This window comes from Malus sylvestris, chromosome 9 (assembly GCF_916048215.2).
Source record: "Malus sylvestris chromosome 9, drMalSylv7.2, whole genome shotgun sequence".
NCBI lineage: Eukaryota > Viridiplantae > Streptophyta > Magnoliopsida > Rosales > Rosaceae > Malus > Malus sylvestris.
This window is the reverse complement of record NC_062268.1, coordinates 7,275,124-7,285,274: the sequence shown is the minus strand read 5'-3', so window position 1 is coordinate 7,285,274 and position 10,151 is coordinate 7,275,124.

The following is a 10,151-nucleotide window of genomic DNA, read 5'->3' as shown; positions in this document are numbered from 1 at the left end:
AATGAAGTTCTTTATGAACTACATTTCCTGTTCTCGACTTCAACCGGGTTCGTCCTCCCATTCCGTGGAACGTCGATGAAAATGAAATCAAGAAAGTATTTGATCGGCTAATGAAATCTTTGGAATCCATTCAAAGAGTATTGTTTAGCCGCCCTGAAAGCTCTATCATAAGGGCTTTTTGATTTCGGGTCCATTGTGCTTTTCTTGTTTAGATGATTGCATTTGTCGAGTGGTGGAGAGTTGAAGAACTCCTAATCAATCTCTGGATGACTTGCGGTGACAGGTTTGATTTGCCTAATTGTGTATTTAAGTGTGATTCCTCGAGGACTCTCACATTAAGTAAAGCCAGTTACATTCCAATTTCACCTCAGCCAGCAGAAGATACAAAATCTAGGTTTTGTTTTTCATCTTCTCTTGTTAAGGCTACTGGTCTTCGTTTGCTTCACACTTTGTCTCTAACTTATGTGGATATCTTGGAGACTTGGATAGTGATTGGGCTGTGGATTTATTTTCAGATTCGTCGTTCCCTTTCCTCGAAAATTTGGCTATCAATACTTGCAAAGGAATGACGGAACTTAAAATTAGTTGTTCTAAACTCAAAGATGTACAAGTTATTACTATGATTTACATAACTTGGACATCTCTGGAATGGGACTAACTTGTACATCTCTAGAACGACACTTGAGAATTTGCTAGTCAAATATTGTTTTGAAAAGCACAACGACGACATAAGTTGGGTCAACATCTTCGCCCCCAATCTAACGTTCTTTGGGTGACAATATAATGGCTATACTAATGACTGCTCAATCCAGAGTTTCCCTAAACTGAGAGCATGTAACATATATTTAGAAGTAGATGTTAGCTAGCAATGTGATTATTCATAATGTGGTCAATCTTCTCTCAGCATCATCCCAAGCTCAAATCCTTCATCTTCGGTTCTTCGGCTGTCTTCAGGTTAGTTTACCGTTTTTCTTTGTTGCTTGTTTACTTCGTTTGAGAAGATTATGTCAAATTCGCTGGCTAGCTTGGATGTTAATTTTAACTAATGCAGCTGCTGAAGTAAGCATCTCCTCAAACCAGCATGTTTTCATTTCTTAAAAACAAAATGCGATTTTGTGAAGAAGATGCCTACCTTTGCTCATGTCACATCCTGGCCCTGGGTCCACCACATCCTAGACCCGCTCCATCACCGTAGCATGATATTGTCCGCTTTGGGCCTCGACTACGCCCTCACGGTTTTGTTTCTGGGAACTCACAAGAGAACTTTCCAGTGGGTTACCCATCATGGGATTGCTCTCGCGCGCTACTCTCTTAACTTCAGAGTTCTGATGGAACTCGAAGCCAGTGAGCTCCCAAAAGGCCTCGTGCTAGGTAGGGATGAGAATATACATATAAGGATCACTCCCCTAGGCGATGTGGGATCTTACAATCCACCCCCCTTAAGGGACCCGACGACCTCGTCGGCACACCACGGCCAGAGTTAGGCTCTGATACCAATTTGTCACATCCTGGCCCTGGGTCCACCACATCCTAGGCCCGCTCCACCACCGTAGCACGATATTATCCGCTTTGGGCCTCGATTACGCCCTCACAGTTTTGTTTTTGGGAACTCACAAGAGAACTTCCAAGTGGGTCACCCATCATGGGATTGCTCTCGCGCGCTACTCGCTTAACTTCATAGTTCCGATGGAACCCGAAGCCAGTGAGCTCCCAAAAGGTCTCATGCTAGGTAGGGATGAGAATATACATATAAGGATCACTCCCTTGGGCGATGTGGGATCTTACAGCTCAATAGCTTCCCAGGTAGCTCAAGCAATCCATTTTCTTGCCACCACAGACAAAACAAAACAGTCAAAGATCCATTGATCCAACTAAGGATCATTTGGTCCTGTTGCACCCAAGAAGTGTACGCAGGATTCACAGTCGTAACTCCAGGTAGGTGCTTAGGAGGACACACCGGAGAACCATCAACATATCCCATTAAATCCCTGCTCTTTAGGATGGGAAGAATCTGGGCCAACCACAGTGGATAGTTGGTCCTATCAAGCTTAATGTGCACTACGGTAGTCATGGAGGATGAAAAATGATGGAAAAGGTTGTTTTGGGGGGGGGGGGGGTGTTGGTAGTTTGGGAAGCAGTGATGGAAAAAGAACATGTCTCGGATTGTTGTCGTTAGACAAAAAATGCTCTAGAAACCAATGTAAAACTTAGGAACTTAGGTTTTTCACTTCAGTTGCATACCCAAACAACTATGGGTTGCATGTATTTATAATAACTTCAAGATTACAGGTTTGAAAACCCAAATTACATGGAACTTTAAATTTGAAAATTACAAACAGAAAGATGAAAAGATTACAAACAGATTACAAACAGTTTGACTACAAAAGACATTTTAAAATGAGTCCTACAAACATGGAAGACCAACGGGATAAGATTTCCAAACACACCAAAACTCCTCAAGTTACGTGGATAGTAACTGATTGTTGATTTCGTTTAATAGTTCCAACTTCTAGAGCATGTGTATGACTTAAATAACAAATAGTTATGCAGTTGTTTGGAGAATGAGTAGCACTGTTATGTATGCTGTTAGGTTATATATAACATATATGTGTGCGCGCGTGTAACCATTCATGATGCAATTTTTAATATCCATGATATAGGGTGTTTCTAGCACACTACTTGGAGGTAGTTTACTGATTTCTCATAATTGATAGGTAAAATAGGACCATGATCCGGCTAAGGAGCTTTTTTAGGTTAATTATCTTTTGACGTTTTAGATCATTAACAAAGTCTGTTGTTAATTACTTCTTGTTAATAAAGAGAGAGAGAGATATTTATTATCTTATGTTCATCTAACCCTAATTAAGATGTATTTAAACATAGACTCCAAAGGAAGTGAAGAGAATGTCGTCATGGGGTTATTTAAGATATATGTATTATTGTATTATTTATGTGCGTCTAAACCCTCAATGACGACTTTTCCTCTTCGCTCTCTTTTAGGAAGGATATAAAAATTTGACGGTTTGAATAATTGATTTGGACCACATTGCAGATCCTTCTTATCAAAATAGATCCCCTCTTTAGACGACTAATGCAATAACATTAAAAATGTTCTTTTGTTTAAGATACTGTAGTAAACTGGATTTGTATAGCTATGGTGTGATGAGATATAATCATATGTAGGCTTGAGATCGGTCTTTATATTACAGTATACTATACTAACTGCCTTCATCCTTGATTCACCTTTTTTTTTCAAAAGTGTAATGCTAGATAGACCGTATTTTTTGTGCATTAGTTCTTACTATTTTCAGGCTCCATAAATGTTCCCAATCAACATCAATTGTGAAGAGCTTCAGATTGTGCAGTTCAATCGTGAAGAGCTGTCACCATTTCATGCTATATATACAAATGCATTTAAGTGAAGGTAACTATTTCTCCAATCATTTGGACATGTCAGAGATCATACATTATCATCTAAAAATATATTGGGCTGATAATTTCCTTAATTAAATATGTTTTGTCGATCAATTCACGCGGCATATTTATCTATGTAGGTTATCGAGAACATATTTTGAGGCGGCCTACCTAATATTACTCTTTCATTTATGAATCTTAGGGAACTGTTCATTTAATCTTATGGCTTAAGAAAGTGTGATATCCCAGGAGAGTGTTCACACTCTCCAAGTTCTAATATCCCCCAATGGAAGGCAAGGTTTGGAATAATTCAATATGCTTTTAATTATATTTTAAAATACTACTTCCAAATTCCTATATAATATATACTTGTGCACCTTAAGGTTTACAGTTTACCTATCTGATTGATTCATTTTATCCGTTCTAAAACTCAGAGTTCGAAATGGAGCAACATTTTGTTGGATGATGCTCGCTGCATTGTAGAGCATTACTGGGAAACTCAAGCCCAAACCTCGAGCTCTTTCTTGGGTCACCTATTACTTGTTGAGGCCTACATAGAAGAGCTTGAGACTGCAGTTAAGATCACAAGATTTTTTGTTCTTCATTTGCCGCAATCTAAAGCCAATAATCTAGCTATCTGGGACTGCTTTAATATTGGTCTAAAGGAGGGATGTGTCCCAGCATCTCCTCCTGTCAAGCAATCGTTATTTCCAGATACTTCCAAGTACACTAGTAGCAGGATTTTACAACCATACCCAATTCGTTATTTATCTATATTGTAAGAGTTAGTCCACTGTAGCGATATGTGCTTGTGTAAATAAGGGTGGCTTCATGTATGTTGCCATTGAAGTTCTACCTGAATACTAGCTATAGTTTTAGAGGTTTTAGTAGAACAGCTTAGGATGCGGGAAAAAAATACTGGAATTAGATTGAAATACTTATATTTTCTTACACCTATCAGCGCCCTTGTGTTTGATTTTTATTTTTTATATTTTAGTTTTCATTTCTCCCTCTGCTTAGTGCCTGCCTTTCCTTCTCTATCTTTCATCATCAGTGCTCTTGTGTTAGATTTCCTCCCTTCATTCAGGTTGCTTTATGTACGTGTGGAAGGATAAAATTAGGAAAATAGAGGGATTCCCTTGGGCATAGGCTGATGTCAAAATGTCATGCCTAAACTATGGATTAAGTTTTGATGTCTTCCCTTGATTTTCTCCCGAATTTTTGACAATGATTGTATAGCTTTTTCAGATAAATGAAGATGTGCTAGCGCTTCAACATTATTCTGTCAGTGGTTCTAGCGTTTATTGCTGCTTTTTCCCAACCCTATTATTTACAATTTGGAAACTCATTCAGTTTTTTGCTAGAGCAACTTTGTGATTTGATTTCTGTTGGCTACTAACCCATATAGCTGAGGTTGTAGCGAAGAAGGCTTTGGTGTATTTAACACAATACGTTGAAATGAAGGAAAGCTTATTTATTGATATCCCCGATAAGTTACAAATATGTACATATACTTGAGTCAAAATAAACAAACAAGAGGGAGCCTTCACAAAGGTTGCTTAGGGGAAGTCTCAGCAGTCGGTAGAGCCCCAGAAAGAGAAGGCACCGGAGGGGGATCATTCGGAGCCTCAGTACTGGACAAAACCCTAGAAGGAGGAGGCATCAGAGGTTGATCATTTGGAGCTTCATTACGCGATACAGCCCCAGAAGACGAAGGCAATAAATGCCTTTGGAACAAACCCACAAATCTCTGATGATCAAGTAAAACCTGACCATCAGATTCCTTCATCTGGTCAAGCTTCCTCTTCATGTTTGTAGCATAGTCATGTGCGAGTCGGTGCAACTGTTTATTCTCATGCTTGAGCCCTCTAATCTCCTGTTTGAGACTCATCACTTCAGCCGCCAATTATTCAACTTGGCGGGTTCGAGCAAATAGGCGTTGGGCCATATTAGACACAGAACCTGCACACTGAACACTGAGAGCCAGAGAATCCTTAACAGCCAACTCATCAGACCGTTTGGAAAGTAGTCTGTTATCTTTGGGAGTGAGAAGGTTCCTGGCCACTACCGCAGCGGTCATATCATTCTTCATCACTGAATCCCCAACGGTAAGAGGACCAGTAGGGGAGACGAAGGATGGGCGCCATATGTTGTCTGGAGAAGGCGGGGCTGCCTCTTCAACAAGGTTCAAGTCAAAACGACGGTCGGAGGAGCCAGACATTTTCAAAGGTGTTGAAGAGAGAAGAGGTTGGACAAATCAAGATCTTAGAAGTGTAAGAATGGAGCTTCTATTGGTGGATATTCAAGTGTGCTTTAGAACTTAATGTCAGCCCCTATAAAAATCTGCACTCGACGAAGCTTCAGAAATCGAAGAGGCGCCTGCTCAGAAATCGAAGAGGCGTTTGCTTTCTCAAAAGCTGGGCTGCTCAGAGACCACGAGGGTCGATCTCAGAAATCGAAGAGGCGTTTGCTTTCTCAAAAGCTGGGCTGCTCAAAGATCACGAAGGCCGATCTCAGAAATCGAAGAGGCTTGCTTTCTCAAAAGCTGGGCTGCTTAGAGACCACGAGGGCCGATCTCAGAAATCGAAGAGGCACCTACTTTTCCAGCCTTGTCAGCACCTGTCACACGCACACTCAGCTTTGCGGAAATTATGGACATTCTGTCGAAGATTTCTGGCGAAGTAGAAAGTACATGAATCGTACTGTTCAATCACCCACTTCCCACACGCAACAGTAGCTCATGGGTACCACAGATAACTTTGCCAAAGTTCTCTGACAAAGTTGAGACACGTGAAGCTTGCAGCTCCCACTACATCGCTCTGACCAAGAAGGGTAAAAGAATTGCAAAGAAACAACACTAACAAAGTTTAGACACATAAATTTTGAAGGTCTAGCTACCATATTATTACCCACAAGGGTAAAGGAACAGTACCACTGCTGGATAATTGGAAAGTCCCGGTGTGTCAACCTCTGTGCTTCGTGGCAAGGTAGACTAGCAAACATGCCCAACCTTTACTCACATTCGAGAAAACACTCCCAACAAGATTGCTTGCTCCAAAATCGAAGAGGCACCGCCCTCCGAATCTCGAGAGCCAGACTCCCAACATGATTACTTTCTCAAAAATCGAAGAGAAGGTAAAGGAACAGTACCACTGCTGGATAATTGGAAAGTCCCTGTGTGTCAACCTCTGTGCTTCGTGGCAAGGTAGACTAGCAAACATGCCCAACCTTTACTCACATTCGAGAAAACACTCCCAACAAGATTGCTTGCTCCAAAATCGAAGAGGCACCGCCCTCCGAATCTCGAGAGCCAGACTCCCAACATGATTACTTTCTCAAAAATCGAAGAGAGGGTAAAGGAACAGTACCACTGCTGGATAATTGGAAAGTCCCTGTGTGTCAACCTCTGTGCCTCGTGGCAAGGTAGACTAGCAAACATGCCCAACCTTTACTCACATTCGAGAAAACACTCCCAACAAGATTGCTTGCTCCAAAATCGAAGAGGCACCGCCCTCCGAATCTCGAGAGCCAGACTCCCAACATGATTACTTTCTCAAAAATCGAAGAGACACCGCTCTCCGAATCTCGAGAGCCAGACCCCCAGCAGGATTGCTTTCTCAAAAATCGAAGAGGCATCGTTCTCCGAATCTCGAGAGCCAGATCCCCGACAGGATTGCTTGTTCGAAAACCGAAGAGGCACCACTTTCCCAACTTCAAGAGCTGGATCTCCTTGGATAAAGCTTGTCTGTAATCTTCACACAAAACATCAGCTTTCCAGATACCACATACCACTTTTTCAAAGTGCTCTGACAGAGTTAAAACATGTGATAAGCTGGCAGCTCCCACTACCGTGCTATAACCAAGCAGGGTAAAGGAATAGCATTATTACTTGATGTTAGGGAGACTCCTATATATGTCGACCTCCATCCCTAACGGATAGGCAGACCTGCAAAAATGCTCAACCCTTTCTCTTATCTGAGAGGGCACTCCCAACGAAGCCTTTCGAAATATTCAGCTTTCTTTCCCCCCGATAATACCTCTATAAACAAGCTATACTAGAGCAAGAATATCTCATATCATCAGGGTTAAAAGCAAGAGTATCCCATATCATGCTTTTTCCCTGTCTTTTCCTTTGGCCTTGTTCTTACCTGCAAGACAAGGAGAAAGAGAGCAATCAGTCAGCGCTTGTAATCAAGCTTCCAGCCAGGAACTGACTGCCGGGAACCCCTTACCTGATTACTTACCTGGCATTGCTCTCGAGTACTCATCTTCAACATCTTATGCTTCCAGGGAAGATACCGCATCTGCCTGAGGAACAGATAGGGCAAGTGAGAAGGATACAAGGAAGCATGTGGAGACAAGCGTAACAGCACACGTGCCGATACATCCACTACTCTGTCAAAAGCAAAAGTATCCCATATCAGCAGGGTCGAACGTACTCTAGATTTGATGGACTTGTTTTGACCCTCAAATTCTTCAGTCGGCCTTATACTCTGGAGGAAACCAGAAAACCCTCCAGCCCAGTTCAAGAATAAGCCTGTGGAAATTTACTTCTTCAAAAGCAAAAGTATCCCATATCATCTCTCCTCATTTTTCTTCTCTTTATCCTTCATACTGCCTGCAAGATAGGGAGAATGTGAACAATCAGTCGGAGCTCTGATTGCTTACCTTGTCTGTCACCTCTTTCAGCAGTTCCCTTAGCTCGGCGACTTGGGGGACTCCTACTACATGGTTTGTATCGCGCTTGACCAAGCATGAAACTACAAGTAAGCTTCAAGTGAAATTGATACATTACCTTGTGCATCTCCACCAGTTACAGATACCACCCCTGGATGGAGGAAGAGTACTTCCAGAGAAGATGCCACATCTACCTATGAGACAGATAAGGCAAGTCAAGACGATACCACACTCCGGTACTTAGAAGTTTCGTGGCTACGAGATCATTCTCCCACAATATTTCCTAATGTCATTTGTATTAAATCATTCACTTGTACTCACTAAAGGAGAGCTTGAACCTATGTACTTGTGTAAACCTTTCACAATTAATGAGAACTCCTCTATTCCGTGGACGTAGCCAATCTGGGTGAACCACGTACATCTTGTGTTTGCTTTCCTATCTCTATCCATTTATATACTTATCCACACTAATGACCGGAGCAATCTAGCGAAGATCACAAAAAGTGACCGTTTTCGCTACCTAGGATCTATCTTGCAAGAGAATGGAGAATTAGATGGAGATCTCAACCATAGAATACAAGCTGGATGGATGAAGTGTAAGAGTGCATCCGGCGTGTTGTGACCGTCGTAGGCCACTGAAGCTCAAGGGAAAATTTTATAGGACGGCAATAAGGCCAGCGATGTTGTATGTCACAGAATGTTGGGCGGTGAACCATCAACGTACACAAAATGGGTGTAGCGGAGATGAGGATGCTTCGTGGGATGTATGGGCACACGAGAAGGGATAAGATTGGGAAAGAGGATATCCGAGGCAAAGTAGGAGTAGCCAAAATTGAAGGAAATATGAGAGAAAATCGGTTCCGGTGGTTTGGACATGTGCAAAGAAGGCCTACTGATGCTCCGGTTTGAAAATGTGACTACGGGACAGAGGTTCAGGGCCGAAGGGGTAGAGGAAGACCTAGGAAAACTTTGGAAGAGACCCTAAGAAAAGACTTGAGTACTTAGATCTAACGGAGGACATGACACAAAACCGAGCGCAATGGCGTTCTAGGATTCATATAAAAGCCGACCCCACTTAGTGGGAAAAGGCTTTGTTGTTGTTGTTGTTGTTGTTGTTGTTGTTCTATTGATAAGGGAAGGATAAGATAGTGTGAGGTGGGAAAATAGGTTTTTCAGAGTGCTGGGGTTAGAAAGCATGGTGAGACAATGAACGTAAAATAGAAACTTGTTTAATTTGGAATTTTTATTCTTTGTTTACCAAAACATACGTTGCATTGCAGTGTCCGTTACTTATATATGTGGGATTCTTGTATCCTCGACTTCTCCATGGTTTGTCCACCATTTGCCCTATGTTGGTGCTAGTGATGAGGTACCATTTCAGAAAGTTTTTAAGCAAAAAAAGGGTTTCTGTTTTTAATTTCAGACATGGAACAGCATTGGACAATCTCAACTTCACTACTTAGGAGCAATTCTTGGAAACTCAAGCTCAACCTAAACATGGTGAATTTTTTTCTTCGCTGAAGAGCTTAGAAAAAAATAGTCTCCTTAAGAAACTAGCTGCTATTCAACAATCATTTTATAACTAAATAAGACTCTTGTAGCTCTAAGTTGTTTAATTGTGTTCATCAATAACAAACTGTTATGAAAAAACTTAGATATCAATAATGCGGCCTTAATGCTAATTGTATAGGCCTATAATTTATTTTTTTCGAGAATAAAAATATGTATAATCTTTTTCCAGAATAAAAGTATATTTATAATCTTTTCCGACAATGAAAAAAATATGATATCCTTATCATTGCGCATAAATGTAATCTTTCGAACACAAACTTTAATATCTACATCACCTGGTAGTGGCTTAGGTGTTTGCTGCAAGGGGACCCAAGGCCCTTAAAAGGAAATGAAAATAGCGAACAAATAAAAAAAGTTTCCATCCTCATCGCATATGTATATATATAAGTTAAGACAAGACGGTCTCAATGCCCAAACCCTAGATTTGAGGGCAAATTGGCTGCCCCAGTCCCGAGATTGTAGATTCATAGATCTTGGACAAGATTTAC